Here is an 18,898-nt window from a genome sequence, read left to right as displayed (position 1 = left end):
CACCGCCTTCTGTGAGGGATTTGAGTTCAGACACGATGCAATCTGGGTTCTAAATCAAAACATTGTGTTTAGGGGATAATCTCACAGTGATTTGTGTAGGAGTTGGTGGAATCAAGGCAGCAGTACACTGAAGACAGGTAGGGGTCTATTGGGGCTGGCTTATAGCAGGAATCATACATATAGCAAACAAGGGAGAAAGCAAGCTCTCGAGGAGGAGTTCAGACGTTCCTAAATCGGGAAATGAAGTCAACCGTGACCCTTCCATGACCAGATGACCCCACAGCCACACATTCATAAAGGAAGTGACAGAGAGCCTTGTGAAGTGTTAAGTGACCGTTCTGGCTGTGTGATTAGAAAGGCCTGTCCTGTTCAACATTAATCATGGAGATGGCTGCAGATGAATTAACTTGGAGACATGGGGTTTTATTAGGAGGAGGCAAATCCCGGCGTAAACTCACATCTTTGATTACATCTCGTCGCCTGAAACTTAAACTGACAGTCCTGATCTGATCTTATCCTCACTGGCCCAATTTAGCTAAGTCCTCCAGAGAGTCCGTTGACCCTGTGCTTCCAGACTTGTTGTCCGTGTGAAGTTGTTGGACCTGGGGCTCTGGCCAGGCCAGCTGGACAGGTCAGACTGGATAGGACACTTCAGGACAAGTCGTTAGATTGTTTATGACTTGGACTGTGTGTTGGAGGTGAGCTTGTTGTGTTGTGCAGCTGCCATGGTAATTCTCTGGAGCTGGGAGGCCAGCCTGGCAACAGAGAAGAAGCTTTAACTTCTTCTTAGAAAGAACTACTGATTAAGACAAGGTAATCTGCAAGTGAGGAATAACCAGTGACAGAGGTCTTTCCAGGCTAAACCCCAGCAGAGTGTGAGGATAGTTGGGATACCCTGCCAGTGGTCACGAAGAACCCGAGGATATGGAAGTGATCTGGTTAGCTGAAATAGAGGATATAGACTATTCCTGTTTTGTTCCTTCTGAAAGCCCTGCCAAAATATTGCAGAATACTAGTGCTATGTCAAAGACTTCATTCAGGTCTTTGACAAGTTATTTTTCCAAATTGAAAACAACAACGTGTAGGAGTGTGCAAAACATTTCTCTGGCAACATGCAGCAGTAGCTTACCTTTTGTTTTGTGTTGTTAGATAATTCAATACAAGACATTTAGATAAGAGCTGGTCGCTAACAGAGTGCCAATTGATTTCTCATTCATAGATAAAGAATTATTGCGCTCTTTCATAGTGTTATTAGCCATCTGAATGTGAGTACAAATTGTAATTGCGTTTTGTTTGAGTGTATGGATGTGTATCGTTTTAGCACATTTCTAGGCTCCCAGGGTCAGATGGTTGTTAAGTCATGTTGCCAGGCGGGATAGCTAGCTGAGAGGATTACAGAGCTACGTGAAATCAAAGAGAGCATTAACACCAATGACAGACGCCATCGGCCAACAGCTTTTAACTTGAAGGATTTAAGTAAAGGATAAATACTCAAAAGTGTTGTGGAAATAATCCTAAGTAGAACATGCGCGTGTACAGTGTGTGTCACGGGAGGCTGGTGGCACCTTAATTGGGGAGGACGGGGTCATGATAATGGCTGGAGTGGAATTACTGGAATGGTATCAAATACATCAAACACATGGTTTCCTCACCATGGGTATGTGGCATGTGGTATCTGTATCGAGTGATGTGTGTGGTTTGTGTATCTAGTTGTACATTCTAATGGTGCATTTGACACAAACTTCAATAGCATTGAAACAACACAAGGTTCCACAGGTAACCAGGTCAAAGTTAAACATTAAACATTCATTTAAAGGTGTGCAAGTCCATTAGGGATGCTCAGGTGGTAGATTGATTGGGATTGCATCCGTTCATTTAATTATTGTACATCAACATCAACTTGATATATAGTTTACCAACTGAGCTATTAACATTTCAACAAGAGGCCACACATGTTGTATTAAGGTTTGGCAAGTATACAAAACATACAAAAAGAATTGCAAAAGTCTGAAAATAATGTCCTGAGGGCTTTTCAGGAACCATAGTTGAAGCTCTCACCCTTGGCCCCAAACATCCTCCCACACTGCTTCATTAACCCCAGCTGCCCTTGGCTCATCCCAACACAGCTGGAAGCTATGTAGCTCCAAACTGGGCATAAGCAATTCAGCCCTTTCCTCCTCACTATCCTGTGAGCTCAGAGCCACAGGATATGTCTCAGCCTCACCCAGCCGCTTGTTAGGGACGATGTGACAGAACTCCATAATCTCAATAACAGGTTGTGAGGAGGCCCCCCTGATCTCTGTCTGATGGTCACCTTCTAAGCGTGCCTGTTGACCAGATATTGATAGCCAACAACTGCTTTGTAGTCTAAAGTACATTTATTTGACAGGTAACAAGGACAATTGCAGTGGGGATACATACTGTAGATAAAACATGCATATAAATCATTATCTCCCAACCTGCAAAATGTATGTATTCTAATGTAAACCTGAGTATGCTTTTTGCAACGCAATGGTGAACCCTCTCAACTCTTGAAGAGGGAAGCCATGGGGAATTACATTGACCTAGCAAGTGCTGTCCCCTTTTAACACCATTAGAAGGCATTTGATGCCATTATGTACATCATATCCATCACTTTCAGAGGTGATTTCCTACTTTACACATGCCAAGTATAGCCAAACAGTGGTCATTTTCTAATTTAAAAACTAAGAAGAGAAAACCCTGTGTACAGCAGTGCGTCTAGAATCGGCTTCTGGTTTTGGGAGGAATTACTTTCGATCAACTTGACCATATCTACAGCTACTTGAAGCCATTACTTCTAAAGTGAATGGTCCCATGGTGCTACTATAGACTTAATTATGCACTCTGAATTCTGCCTCCAAGCAAATTGTATATATATTGTCTGGCTAGTCTGATACTCTACATTTCCTTGCTGTGCTGTAAACCCATGTAGAAATGCACTGTATATGAATGCACTCAGGTCTGGCACCAGGACAAGTCAGTTAGACGGGCCTTTGATTTCCATAGGCAGGCATGTTTTTTTGGGTTGTGAATAGTAAAGACCATAGGCAGCTTGTGAGTATTAAGTTTGGGGAAGCTTACAATTTATGCTACCATTTTTACAAATCTGTGTGCCAGATATGATTGTTTTATATGCACATTTCCGTGAAACAGTTTCATTTCATCATTTTCCCTTGGAACAGTTTTGTTTCAGCATTTTCATTGAACAGTTTCATTTCAATAATAACGTTTTCGTTTCTCAAAATCATTGTCAACTAAGCAAAATTCATAGGCCTAAAGCAACAAATATAAACTGTGGAAAATATTGTGAGGAAAATTATGGTTCTTTCAATCACATTCATCTCTTTTCTACGTGTGTCTGCCTCCCTATCTATCTGTCTTGACTTGAGCTATTGCTAGTGAAGTACAACATTGTATCAAATCATCACTGGGTCTGGCCTAGAGTATGTGAGCGGAGTTGAGCGGTTGGAAATGCTTATCTCTCACGGAGCGGTGTGCCTTGAGTGGTGCTTGCATACTGCTCCAGCACTCCATGACCTTTCAACCCTCCGCTTAAAACCACTCTTTGCTCATAGGAAAAGAAACTGGCACTCCAAATTCGCTCCATTCATTAAAATCCCCATTTAACCAGCAGCCATCTATTTCCGTGACCTACCATTTGGTTTTGAAGTAACGCAACGGTGAAGCCTCTAAATTTGTAATCTTGAAGAGGGAAGCCATATGGAATTACATTGACCTAGCAAGTGCTGTCCCCTTTTAAAACCATTAGAAGGCATTTGATACCATTATGTACATCATATCCATCACTTTCAGAGAGGTCGTTTCCTACTTTACACATGCCAAGTATAGCCAAACAGTGGTCATTTTCTCATTAAAAAAAAGAAGAGAAAACCCTGTGTACAGTCGTGGCCAAAAGTTTTGAGAATGACACAAATATACATTTTCAAAGTTTGCTGCTTCAGTGTCTTTAGATAGTTTTGTCAGATGTTGGAATATGAAATACTGAAATATAATTACAAGCATTTCATACGTGTCAAAGGCTTTTATTGACAATTACATGAAGTTGATGCAAAGAGTCCATATTTGCAGTGTTGACCCTTCTTTTTCAAGACCTCTGCAATCCGCCCTGGCATGCTGGCAATTAACTTCTGGGCCACATCCTGACTGATGGCAGCCCATTCTTGCATAATCAATGCTTGGAGTTTGTCAGAAATTGTGGGTTTTTGTTTGTCCACCCGCCTCTTGAGGATTGACCACACGTTCTCAATGGGATTAAGGTCTGGGGAGTTTCCTGGCCATGGACTCAAAATATCAATGTTTTGTTCCCCGAGCCACTTAGTTATCACCTTTTCCCTTATGGCAAGGTGCTCCATCATGCTGGAAAAGGCATTGTTCGTCACCAAGCTGTACTTGGATGATTGGGAGAAGTTGCTCTCGGAGGATGTGTTGGTACCATTCTTTATTCATGGCTGTGTTCTTAGGCAAAATTGAGTGAGCCCACTCCCTTGGCTGAGAAGCAACCCCACACATGAATGGTCTCAGGATGCTTTGGCATGATGTTGGCATGATTGGCATGATACAGTACTGATTGTAGCGCTCACCTTGTCTTCTCTGGACAAGCTTTTTTCCGGATGCCCCAAACAATCGGAAAGGGGATTCATCAGAGAAAATGACTTTACCCCAGTTCTCAGCAGTCCAATCCCTGTACCTTTTGCAGAATATCAGTCTGTCCCTGATGTTTTTCCGGGAGCGAAGTGGCTTCTTTGCTGCCCTTCTTGACACCAGGCCATCCTCCATAAGTCTTCACCTCACTGTGCGTGCAGATGCACTCACACTTGCCTGCTACCATTCCTGAGCAAGCTCCGTACTGGTGGTGCCCCGATCCCGCAGCTGATTCAACTTTAGGAGACAGTCCTGGCGCTTGCTGGACTTTCTTGGGCGCCCTGAAGCCTTCTTCACAACAATTGAACCGCTCTCCTTGAAGTTCTTGATGATCCGATAAATGGTTGATTTAGGTGCAATCTTACTGGCCGCAATATCCTTGCCTGTGAAGCCCTTTTTGTGCAAAGCAATGATGACGTCACATGTTTCCTTGCAGGTAACCATGTTTGACAGAGGAAGAACAATGATTCAAAGAACCACCCTCCTTTTGAAGCTTCCAGTCTGTTATTTGAACTCAATCAGCATGACAGAGTGATCTCCAGCCTTGTCCTCGTCAACACTCACAACTTTGTTAACGAGAGAATCACTGACATGATGTCAGCTGGTCCTTTTGTGGCAGGGCTGAAATGCACTGAAAATGCTTTGGGGGGATTCAGTTCATTTGCATGGCAAAGAGGGACTTTTCAATTAATTGCAATTCATCTGATCACTCTTCATAACATTTGGAGTATATGCAATTTGCCATCATACAAACTGAGGCAGCAGACTTTGTGAAAATGAATATTTGTGTCATTCTCAAAACTTTTGGCCACGACTGTACAGCTGTGAATCGTCTTCTTTTTTGGGAGGAATTACTTTCGATCAACTTGACCATTTCTACAGCTACTTGAAGCCATTACTTCTAAAGTGAATGGGCCCATGGTGCTACTATAGACTTAATTATGCACTCTGAATTCTGTCTACAAGCAAATTGTATATATATTGTCTGGCTAGTCTGATACTCTACATTTCCTTGCTGTGCTGTAAACCCATGTAGAAATACACTGCGTATGAATGCACTCTAACGTAATATACCACCGAGCAGCTCTGGCACCAGAACAAATCAGTTAGACGAGCCTTTGATTTCCATAGGCAGACATGATTCTTTTGGTTGTGAATAGTAAAGACCATAGTCAGCTTGTGAGTTTTAAGTTTGGGGAAGCTTACAATTTATGCTACCATTTCTACCAATCTGTGTGCCAGGTATGATTATTTTGTATTCACATTTTCGTGGAACAATTTAATTTCATCATTTTCCTTGGAACAGCTTCGTTTCAGTTTTTTCATGGAACAGTTTCGTTTCAATAATAACGTTTTAGTTTCTCAAAATCATTGCCAATTAAGCAAAATTCATGGGCCTAAAGCAACAAATAAAAACTGTGGAAAATATTGTGATGAAAATTCTTGTTCGTTCAATCACATTCTTCTCTCTACTCTGTGTGTCTGCCTCCCTATCTATCTGTCTTGACTTGAGCTATTGCTAGTGAAGTACAACATTGTATCAAATCATCACTGGGTCTGGCCTAGAGTATGTGAGCGGAGTTGAGCGGTTGGAAATGCTTATCTTTCACGGAGCGGTGTGCCTTGAGTGGTGCTTGCATACTGCTCCAGCACTCCATGACATTTCAACCCTCCGCTTAAAACCCCTCTTTGTTCACTGGGGAAAAAAACTGCCACTCCTAATTCCCTTCATTCATTCACCAGCAGCCATCTATTTCTGTGACCTACCATTTGGTTTTGAAGTATTGAAACCAAACGATTGGAATGAAAAGTATTTTAATAAACAACATGAAAAGGTGACTATAAAAAGCGCTCATCATTTGAAATGTCCTATTAAACAGCATTGTCACACCCTGATCTGTTTCACCTGTCTTTGTGCTTGTCTCCACCCCCCTCCAGGTGTCGCCTATTTTCCCCATTATCCCCAGTGTATTTATACCTGTATTCTCTGTTTGTTGCCAGTTCGTTTTGTTCGTCAAGCATACCAGCGTTTACCTCCTGTCTTGTTCTAGTTCCTGCCCTGACCCTGAGCCTGCCTGCCGTTCTGCACCTTGTCACACCACCCTCGATTATTGACCTCTGCCTGCCCTGACCCCGAGACTGCTTGCCGTTCTGTACCTTTTGGACTCTGATCTGGATTACTGACCTCTGCCTGCCCTTGACCTGTCGTTTTGCCTGCCTCCTGTTCTAGTAATAAACTTTTGTTACTTTGACACTGTCTGCATCTGGGTCTTCTCCTGAAACGTGATACGCATATAAATGTTCTAAATATGCTAGGAGCCAGACATGTAGCCTAAGAAGGATTGAACATGAATTATTTAGACTATATCATTATCCTATTATTTCAATTATTTCAAACCTATAGCCTACAAAAAAATTACGTTGTGAAGCATTTGCAAGTGCGACATAAGCTGGCAGGGACATTAAGCACTCATTTATTTTTTATTTTTTATTTCACCTTTATTTAACCAGATAGGCAAGTTGAGAACAAGTTCTCATTTACAACTGCGACCTGGCCAAGATAAAGCAAAGCAGTTCGACACATATAACACAGAGTTACACATGGAATACACAAACATACAGTCAATAATAGAGTAGAAAAACAAGTCTATATACAATATGTGCAAATGAGGTGAGATAAGAGAGGTAAGGCAATAAATAGGCCACGGTGGCGAATTAAATACAATATAGCAATTAAACACTGGAATGGTAGATGTGCAGTAGATGAATGTGCAAAGTAGAAATACTGGGGTGCAAAGGAGCACGATAAATATATAAATAGTAGGGGATGAGGTAGTTGTTTTGGCTATTTACAGATGGGCTTTGTACAGGTGCAGTGATATGTGAGCTGCTCTGACAGCTGGTGCTTAAAGCTAGTGAGGGAGATAAGTGTCTCCAATTTCAGTGATTTTTGTAGTTCGTTCCAGTCATTGGCAGCAGAGAACTGGAAGGAGAGGCGGCCAAAGGAGGAATTGGCTTCGGTGGTGACCAGCGAGATATACCTGCTGGAGCGCGTGCTACAGGTGGGTGCTGCTATGGTGACCAGCGAGCTGAGATAAGGCAGGGCTTTACCTAGCAGGGTCTTTTAGATAACCTGGAGCCAGTGGGTTTGGCGACGAGTATGAAGCGAGGGCCAGCCAACGAGAGTGTACAGGTCACAGTGGTGGGTAGTAAATGGGGCTTTGGTGACAAAACAGATGGCACTGTGATAGACATCCAATTTGCTGAGTAGAGTGTTGGAGGCTATTTTGTAAATTACATCGCTGAAGTCGAGGATCGGTAGGATGGTCAGTTTTACTAGGGTATGTTTGACAGCACGAGTGAAGGATGCTGTGTTGCGAAATAGGATGCCAATTCTAGATTTAATTTTGGATTGGAGATGTTTAATGTGAGTCTGGAAGGAGAGTTTACAGTCTAACCAGACACCTAGGTATGTGTAGTTGTCCACATATTCTAAGTCAGAACCGTCCAGAGTAGTGATGCTGGACGGGCGGGCAGGTGCGGGCAGCGATTGGTTGAAGAGCATGCATTTAGTTTTACTTGTATTTAAGAGCAGTTGGAGGCCACGGAAGGAGAGTTGTATGGTATTGAAGCTCGTCAGGAGGGTAGTTAACACAGTGTCCAATGAAGGGCCAGAAGTATACAGAATGGTTTCCTGTTGTATTAAATCATTATAGCCAATACACTGCACATATAGGCTGTGACTTACTTAGAATAAATACAAATATAACAAAAAAATCCCTTATTAGGCTCAGTTTACAGTGCCTTTGAATTCCTTTTTAGAAACACGAGTTTGGCCATAGCCTGGCATCAGGCTCATGCAATGCTGCCTGGAGAGCAGGCCAGCAGCGGAGAATACCCTGTCTGCTTACAGAACACCCTTCAGGCCACTCAGTTTTTTTTTCTATAGGTAGGCCTAAAGGTTTTTAGGCAAAATAACCCTATCAAAACAGAAAGCTCCTTGAAAGGGGTAACATGTCAGGCCTACTGGGCCACAATCGTATACTATAGATAATACAACTGTCAAGATGTTGGCCAGTGGGTAAGGTTTATGACCCCCCATAAATACCTTTCTCCCTTTCCTCTCTTGACTCTACTGAAGGACTCTTGAAAAGCCTTTGTTAAACATAGAGAGTCGGGGAACATCAAAAGTTAGGGGGAAAGGAACCATATTTCGGTAATCCAACCAGTTGAAAATATGCGTTGGTACTTAATGAATATGATGTCAGTTCGGTTGTTCTGAGACATTCTTATTAATGATAGGATGACATAAACTGTATCGTGGAAAGTCTATACATTATAGTTATCAGATTCACATGGAATTGTTGTGCAATTTAAATGTTTAAATATGAAACTATTTGTGAAAGATAAAATGGAATTTTAGCTTCCAAATGAGAGAATTGGGTTTTCATAAGGTTAGAGCTCTGCTCAGTGGCCCGCCCATGTGAAGAGACATTGGTTATACGAACCGCCCTTGCTGTCTCTGCCTGGCCGGTTTCCCTCTCTCCACTGGGATCCTCTGCCTCTAACCCTATTACAGGGGCTGAGTCACTGGCTTACTGGTGCTCTTTCATGCCGTCCCTAGGAGGGGTGCGTCACTTGAGTGGGTTGAGTTACTGACGTGATCTTCCTGTCTGGGTTGGCGCCCCCCCTTGGTTTGTGCTGTGGTGGAGATCTTTGTGGGCTATACTCAGCCTTGTCTCAGGATTGTAAGTTGGTGGTTGAAGATATCCCTCTAGTGGTGCGGGGGCTGTGCTTTGGCAAAGTGGGTGGGGTTATATCCTTCCTGTTTGGCCCTGCCCGGGGGTATCATCGGATGGGGCCACAGTGTCTCCTGACCCCTCCTGTCTCAGCCTCCAGTATTTATGCTGCAGTAGTTAATGTGTCGGGGGGCTAGGGTCAGTTGGTTATATCTGGAGTACTTCTCCTGTCTTATCCGGTGTCCTGTGTGAATTTAAGTATGCTCTCTCTAATTCTCTCCTTCTCTCTTTCTTTCTTTCTTTCTCTCTCTCGGAGGACCTGAGCCCTAGGACCTTGCGTCAGGACTACCGGGCATGATGACTCCTTGCTGTCCCCAGTCCACCTGGCCTTGCTGCTGTTCCAGTTTCAACTGTTCTGCCTGCGGCTATGGAACCCTGACCTGTCCACCGGACGTGCTACCTGTCCCAGACCTGCTGTTTTCAACTCCCTAGAGACCGGGAGAGGGAGATAGAGATACTCTTAATGATCGGCTATGAAAAGCCAACTGACATTTACTCCTGAGGTGCTGACTTGCTACACCCTCGATAACTACTGTGATTATTGTTATTTGACCATGTTGGTTGTTTCATGTTATAATCTCCACCCGGCACAGCCAGAAGAGGACTGGCCACCCCGCATACCCTGGTTCCTCTCTAGGTTTCTTCCTAGGTTTTGGCCTTTCTAGGGAGTTTTTCCTAGCCACCGTGCTTCTACCACTGCATTGCTTGCTGTTTGGGGTTTTAGGCTGGGTTTCTGTACAGCACTTCGAGATATTAGCTGATGTACGAAGGGCTATATAAAATAAACTTGATTTGATTTGATTTATAAACTATGAAACACACCCTTCTCTCCCTCCACTATATAAGTCCTTTACGGAAATATAACTTCCTGTTCCGAGTACGCGAGGCCTGCAACCTCTGCGTTAAAAGGGCGAATAACTTACTGTTCCGGGTACATTAGGGTGACAGTCCGATGTCAGAAGGATTCAGATAATAAGCTGTTCCGGGTACATTAGGGCGACGGTCCGATGTCAGAAGGATTCAGATAATAACTACAGAACTAAGCCAACCTCAGCGTGAGCTTTGGTTGCGAATGGTATGAACTTTGAACTCTTATTGCCTACAGAAGTGATACCTCCTAGCCGTTGAGTTAGCAGCGGCCGCAGTAAACGTGGGCTAGGAAAGAACGGACAAAGGAGCTCTTCTAACAAACAACATGACACTGCCAAGTACCCCGTTTACCACAAGATACACTCTTAAAGGGACAAGGAAGATCTCTGTTGGGCAACACGGCCAGCATCTACGACCAACCTACCGAAGCGCAGCTCAGAGTAAATATTTAGTAATCAATGTATGATCCATTCTGTGTATATGTAATTCTGTGTGATTAGTTAGGTATTTAGTAAATAAATAATTAAACCCAATTTTGTATTGCTGATTCAACTTGTTAGCCAGGGTTCGTGAAGATAACCAAGAATTTACAACTTTCAGATGAGACTGGAATAAGGTGATGATTAATATTGACTGCTATTGATGTAAAATATTACTATGTCTTTAAGAGTTTTTTCGGAAGATAACAACTCTATAAACACTCTTTCGTGATGCCCCGATTTTCTAGTTAATTACATTTACATGGTTAGCTTAATCAGCTAATATTAATTACAGAGAAAGGATTTTATAGAATAGCATGTCATATCACTTAATCCGGCATTGCCAAAGAAACAACATAACTTTTAAGAGATCTGATAATTACTTTATAAATACTTTTCTACAATGACATACTTAGCTAGCTACGAACCTCGTTCTTTCTGTTAGCATGTGCACATTGTAAGTACACCATCATGCTTTTGGGATACCTTTCTTTTCAGATTCCACAATGATTCTTTAGTTGTGGACATCATACTCCCTCTCTTGCTCTTGTTCCTCCTTATCTTTGTAAGTCACATTGACTTTGCACCTGTGTGTTTTATCAGTTTCTTTATTAAAATATTTAGTGAACTCCATGACAGTAGCTAAAGCAAGGGGCTATAGCAGCACACAAGTAGACAACAAATGCATGCTGGGCCGGGCATGCCCTGAGCTCATGAAGTGAGCTGTACTGGAGCGAAATTGGAGCGGGTGAGAAGGCTGACGCTCCAGCCTTTGGGAAGCTCGCTCACCGCTCCAGTCAAATTGGGCACACTTCTCCTCGCTCCTCTCCAGCTCTGCTCCTCTCATATACTTTGGTCAGGCCCGAAGCTGTTGCTAGTGATCTTGCAACATTGTATCAACTAGCCTATTCAGGGTGCTCAGAGTTTCCTTTGCCAGTGAGGTCGGGGAAGACGTTTCCACTGGATAAACGGGATCATCAGATCATGATATTTTGCTCTTTCCCACCTAGGCTTGGTGATTATCGAGGCCCGGAGTGTTAGAAATATGTGTCAAATACTGAGGAACTATCATTCGAAATGGAAGTTAAAAAAAATTAATTTGTTGACTTACTGTGTGAGGTGAAGAAACAATGACTGTGAAGCTCAGCTTATTCGTGGTGTAAGTGGTGAGTTAAGACAATCAGAAATCAGACATTGCCAAATGGGCACTTTCCTACATACAGTGCATTCGGAAAGTAATCAGACCCCTTGACCTTTTCCACATTTTGTTACGTTACAGCCTTATTCTGATTTTTTTTTATTTTAATTCCATCATCAATCTACACACAATACCCCATAATGACAAAGCGAAAACACTTTTTTTCAAATGTTTGCAAATTACATTAATAAAAATAATATTTAGACCCTTTGCTATGAGACTCGAAATTGAGCTCAGGTGCATCCTGTTTCCATTGATCATCCTTGAGATGTTTCTACAACTTGATTGGAGTCCGCCCGTGGTAAATTCAATTGATTGGACATGATTTGGAAAGGCACACACTTATCTATATAAAGTCCCACAGTTGACAGTGCATGTCAGAGCAAAAAACAAGCCATGAGGTCGAAGCCATGAGGTCGAATGAATTGTCCGCAGAGCTCTGTGTAGAGGCACAGATCTGGGGAAGGATACCAAAAACTTTCTGCAGCATTGAAGGTCCCCAAGAACACAATGGCCACCATCCTTCTTAAATGGAAGAAGTTTGGAACCACTAAGACTCTTCCTAGAGCTGGCCGCCCGGCCAAACTGAGCAATCGGGGGAGAAGGGCCTTGGTCAGGGAGGTGACCAAGAACCCAATGGTCACTATGACAGAGCTCCAGAGTTCCTCTGTAGAGATGGGAGAACCTTCAAGCTGATCCTAACTGTTACAGGCCAACTACTCTTTTGCCCTGTTTATCAAAAGTGTTGGAAAAACTTGTCACTTGAAACTTGGCTTTCTTGATGTCTATAGTATTCTCTCTGGTATGCAATCTGGTTTCCAGTCAAGTTATGGGTGTGTCACTGCAACCTTAAAGATCCTAAATTATGTCACCATTTCCCTTGAATCTAAGCAATGTTGTGCTGGTATTTTTATTGACTTGGACAAAGCTTTTGATACGTTAGACCATTCCATTCTTCTGGGCTGGCTAAGGAATATTGGCATCTCTGAGAGGTCTTTGGCCTGGTTTGCCTCTCTCAAAGAGTGCACTGTATAAAATCAGAACATCTGCTGTCTCAGGCATTGCCTGTCACCAAGGGAGTACCCCAAGGCTCGATACTAGGCCCCACGCTCTTCTCAATTTACATCAACAACATAGCTCAGGCAGTGGGTAGCTCTCTCATCTATTTATTTGCAGTCTTGTACTAAGCTGACTCCTCCCCGGGTTTTGTGTTAAACGCTCTACAACAAAGCATTCTAAGTGTCCAACAAGCTTTCTCTGCCCCTTACCTTGTTCAGATCACCTCCAAAACAAAGATCATGTGGTTTGGTGAGAAGAATGCCCCTTTCCCCACCACTATGATTACTACCTCTGAGGGTTTAGATAGAGCACTTGGGAGTATGGCTAGACGGTACACTGTCCTTCTCTCAGCGCATATCAGAGCTGCAGGCCAAGGTTAAATCTAGACTTGATTTCCTCTATCGCAATCCCTTCTCTTTCACCCCAGCTGCCAAACTAACCCTGATTCAGATGACCATCCTACCCATGCTAGATTACGGAGACGTAATTTATAGATCGTCAGGTAAGGGTGCTCTTGAGCAGCTAGATGTTCTTTACCATTCGGCCATCAGATTTGCCACCAATGCACCTTATACGACACATCACTGCACTCTATACTCCTCTGTAAACTTGTCATCTCTGTATACCCGTCGCAAGACCCATTGTTTGACTTTTATTTATAAAACCCTCTTAGGTCTCACTCCCCCCTATCTGAGATACCTACTGCAGCCCTCATCCTCCACATACAGAATTTGACTGGAAGTACGGGTGTTGTAAAAGTCCCCAAAGCACACACATCCTTGGGTCGCTCCTCTTTTCAGTTCGCTGCAGCTAGCAACACTCAAACTGAACATTTTTATCTCCATCTCTTTATTCAAAGACTCAATCATGGACAATCTTACTGACAGTTGTGGCTGCTTCGTGTGATGTATTGTTGTCTCTACCTTCTTGCCCTTTGTGCTGTTGTCTGTGCCCAAGTTTTGTGCTGCTACCATGGTGTGCTGCTGCCATGTTGTGTTTCTACCATGTTGTTGTCATGTTGTGTTGCTACCATGCTGTGTTGTCATGTGTTGCTGCCATGCTGTGTTACTACAGTAGGTCTCGCTTTATGTAGTGTTTTGGCATCTCTCTTGTCGTGATGTGTGTTTTGTCCTATATATATATATTTTTTAAATCCCAGTCCACGTCCCCGCAGGATGCTTTTTGCCTTTTGGTAGGCCGCCATTTTTAAATAAGAATTTGTTCTTAACTGACATGCATAGTTCATTAAAGGTAAATAATATAACCTTCCAGAAGGACAACCAGCTTTGAGGCACTCCACCAATCAGGCCTTAATGGTAGAGTGACCAGATGGAAGCCACTCTTCAGTAAAATACATATGCCAGCCCACCTGGAGTTTGCCAAAAGGCACCTAAAGGACTCTCAGACCATGAAAAACAAGATTCTCTGGTCTGATGAAACTAAGATTGAACTTTTTGGCCTGAATGCGAAGTGTCAAGTCTGGAGGAAACCAGGCAACATGGGGTATTGTGTGTAGATTGATGAGGGGGGGGGAAAATGTAATCAATGTTTGAATAAGGCTGTAAGGTAACAAAATGTGAAAAAGTCAAGCGGTCAGAATACTTTCCGAATGCACTGAACTGTAACCTATACATGCATTCTGGAGAGAGACACACCATATCTTCGCCACACACCCCTCCCCTTCTTCTTGATGCAACATTTTGAATTATACTCAAGAGACATTATATTCACACATATCTTAGACTCTTTTAACTGACAGCCGCAACTAAATCAGCTAGCCCTATTGCCATGCGCATTACCCAAATTGGGAGCTTCCCAAATAGGCATAGGCCTACACACTTGTGATTAGAATTTTGTTTTTTTTAACCCTTTGACGCATACAATCACGTATTTGTGATCATTGTTGAGTGGTCCCTGCAGCGTATGATCTCAAATACGTGATTGGAACAGTAGCAACAGAACGTATGATGCAACAAATGTGTCTAAACAGCATTGTTGCCTGAACAGCATCTAAAAAAAATGTGTACTGATGGAAAAAAAAGATCTTAAACTTTATTCCTCAATTTTAAAATATAAATGCGAGCTTCATCATCCAAGCATCACACGGAACACATCCACAGCCAAACGTATTCAATAAACCAGTCTAAATAACAGGTTGCGCTGACAAAAAAACAAAACATAAGTTAGCGACCTAACAGATAGACTCGTTTAGAATGTACCACATCTCTGGTGAGCAGAAAAGACAAATGTAATGTTGTTTAGAAAAGAGATGCGTGTCAGCTAAGCTAACAGCATCTACATTCTTTATGATGGCAGCCATGTTTGTTTACGTTTGCGAAAACTCCCTAATCCCAGAATGTGAATTCACTATAATGCCACATTCAAAACAACTGGGAAATCGGAAATCTCCGACTTCTGACTTCTGTGTATTGAAAACCACTGGGAACTCTGAAAATAATGAGCGCCGACTGGGAAAAATAGATTTGAACGGTTGTCCAACTCGGAATTACAACTCGAGCTTTGACTTTCCGACGTGAAGATCACTGATGTCGTGATTTTACCTTGTATTTTTCCGAGTTACAAGTTGTTTTGAACGCGGCATAAGATGCAAATAAACAAAGTCAAAGATGGCTGCGCCCATTGCCCGGAAAATATCAACTTAGTTTGGCCACTTTTCAACATGAGCTTGTTACAGTGTATACAAGAACCAGAGCACATGACTTGACAAGTTGTTTACAGTTTTAGACCAATCACTATCACAAATAAGATGTTATCGCCTCAAATACAAGCCTACTGCCTAGCTGTAGCGTGAGCAGTGTTGACAGATTTGGTTGAAACCATTTTTGTGTTTTTTTGGGGGGGGGGGTGTTCATTTAATTTGTGGGGGTGATTCAGGTGCATGGGTGGGGTAGAAATGGGGGAAGGTATTGTGGGGGGGGGTATGATGGATGAAATATTACTATGATGGGGGATTTATCAATAAATGGGGGGCAAACACAAGAGAAGTTTATAAAGTAAATACTATAACCTATAAATATACTGTATAGTTAGTAATACCTGAAGTGTATATGCGGCTATGGAACCCTGACCTGTTCACCAGACGTGCTACCTTGTCCCAGACCTGCTGTTTTCAAGTCTCTAGAGACAGCAGGTGCGGTAGAGATACTCTGAATGATCGGCTATGAAAAGCTAACTGACATTTACTCCTGAGGGGCTGACCTGTTGCATCCTCGACAACCACTGTGATGTTTTATTATTATGACCTTGCTGGTCATCTATGAACATTTGAACATCTTGGCCATGTTCTGTTATAATCTCCACCCGGCACAACCAGAAGAGGACTGGCCACCGCCTGGTTCCTCTCTAGGTTTCTTCCTAGGTTCCGGCCTTTTAGGGAGTTTTTCATAGTTTCACTGTCCAGACAGCCTCAGATACATGGTCTACACATACTGAGACAGAGGGGCGCTGTTTCACTGTCCAGACAGCATCAGATACATGGTCTACACATACTGAGACACTCACTTGGATGCTTTAACTGAGATGGATGCGTCTTTCTGTCGGCCCGCGTTTCTGTCAAATAAATGATCAATATTGAAAATATTTTATTTGGAAGGAGAAGGGTGTACTGTAGGGCGTACCAGGCCCACCCATAAAGCCAACCCTGCCACAGAAGAGAATATTTAATGCACATACACTTTTTAATACCCAAATCTGTTTTGTATTTATTTTATTTAACCTTCATTTAACTAGGCAATGTATGCAGCTAATGTATGTAAGCTAGGCCTAATGATCAACTTAAGGAATAAAAAAACACCATATCTGTAATTAACTAAGGTAATCAAAAAATCACAATTATCATTTACATGATAGAGCAGGCTAGTATTAAATAATAGTTTTAGCTGGACAGTAATATATTCTACATCCAGTAGACATTTATCATTCATTTCAATTAGAATAATTGACTTAACATTTGATCATTAAATATTATTATAATGTACTAACAATTGTATGTTTGCCTAAGGTCTTGCAAAGCAACAATGTTGGAAAAGCATTGGACATGTCGTTTCCTGAAAAATATTAAATAATTACAAGCTTTCAACTGTACACTGCTCTCTAACGTCTTCCCATACAGATAACTCATATTCAAACAGGTGAGGAATGTAGACTTGAGAATTGGTAGATTTGGAGTAGCGTGAGCTGTGATTTCTCTTGCTCTTTTTGACACACTCTAAAACCCATCCATAAAATGGGAGTATTGAGCAGGCACTGCCAGCTGGGTAATTGCAGAGGAAACACACAGAGCAACAAACTGCAGCAAAGGTCACATCTGCTGCAGAGGAGAGCAAAGGCAATGGGGCTGTCTTTTCTATCCTCTACCCTGAGCTAATTGTGCATACCATTACATTCATCAGTTTCCAACACTCTACAGCGCTAAACGTTTTCAAATTGAATCAAATCAAATTGTATTTGTCACGTGCTGTGACAAATGTGTAGACCTTGACAAGAAATGCTTACTTACAAGCCCTTAACCAACAATGCAGTTCTAAGAAAATAGAATTAAGAAAATATTGAAATAAACTAAATAAATAAGAAAGGTAATACAATAAAATAACAATAATGAGGCTATATACAAGGGGTACCGGTACCGAGTCAGTGTGCGGCAGTACAGGTTAGTCTAGGTAATTTGTACATGTAGGTAGGGGTAAAGTGACTATGCTGGTGGCCATTCGATTAATTCTCCAGCAGTCTTATGGCATGGGGGTAGAAGCTGTTAAGGAGCCTTTTGGACCTAGACTTGGCGCTCCGGTATCACTTGCCATGCGGTAGTAGAGAGAACAGTCTATGACTTGGGTGACTGGAGTCAATTGACATTTTTGGGGGCCTTCCTCTGACACCGCCTAGTATATAGGTCCTGGATGGCAGGAAGCTTGGCCCCAGTGATGTACTGGGCGGTACGCCCTACCCTCTGTAGCGCCTTCCGGTCAGATGCCGAGCAGTTTCCATACCAGGCGGTGATGCAACCAGTCAGGGTGCTCTCGATGGTGCAGCTGTATAACTTTTTGAGGATCTGGGGACTCATGCCAAATCTTTCCAGTCTCATGAGGGGGAAAAGGCATTGTCGAAACCTCTTCACAACTTTCTTGGTGTTTTTGGACCATGATAGTTTGTTGGTGATGTGGACACCAAGCAACTTGAAACTCTCGACCCACTCCACTACAGCCCCATTGATGTGAAAGGGGGCGTTTTCGGTCCTCCTTTTTTCTGTAGTCCACGATCATCTCCTTTGTCTTGCTCACGTTGAGGGAGAGGTTGTTGTCCTGGCACCAAACTGCCAGGTCTCTGACCTCCTCCCTATAGGCTGTCTCATCATTGTTGGTGATCAGGCCTACCACCGTTGTGTCATCAGCAAATGTAATGATGGTGTTGGAGTTGTGCTTCGCCACGCAGTCATGGGTGAACAGGGAGCACAGGATGGGAGTAAGCATGCACCCCTGAGGGGCTCCCATGTTGAGGATCAGCTTGGCAGATGTGTTGTTGCCTACCTTTACCACCTGGGGCGGCCCGTCAGGAAGTCCAGGATCCAGTTGCAGAAGGAGGTGTCACTGAAGACACTTGCCAGTTGGTCCGCGAATGCTCTGAGTACACGTCCTGGTAATCCGTCTGGCCTTGTGAATGTTGACCTGTTTAAAGGTCTTGCTTACATCGGCTACGGAGAGCGTGATCACACAGTCATCCGGAACAGCTGCTGCTCTCATGCATGCTTCAGTGTTGCTTGCCTTGAAACGAGCATAAAAGGCATTTAGCCCATC

The sequence above is a fragment of the Salvelinus fontinalis genome, chromosome 4 (genome assembly GCF_029448725.1).
Source record: "Salvelinus fontinalis isolate EN_2023a chromosome 4, ASM2944872v1, whole genome shotgun sequence".
Classification (NCBI taxonomy): Eukaryota; Metazoa; Chordata; class Actinopteri; order Salmoniformes; family Salmonidae; genus Salvelinus; species Salvelinus fontinalis.
This window is presented reverse-complemented; position numbering follows the sequence as displayed.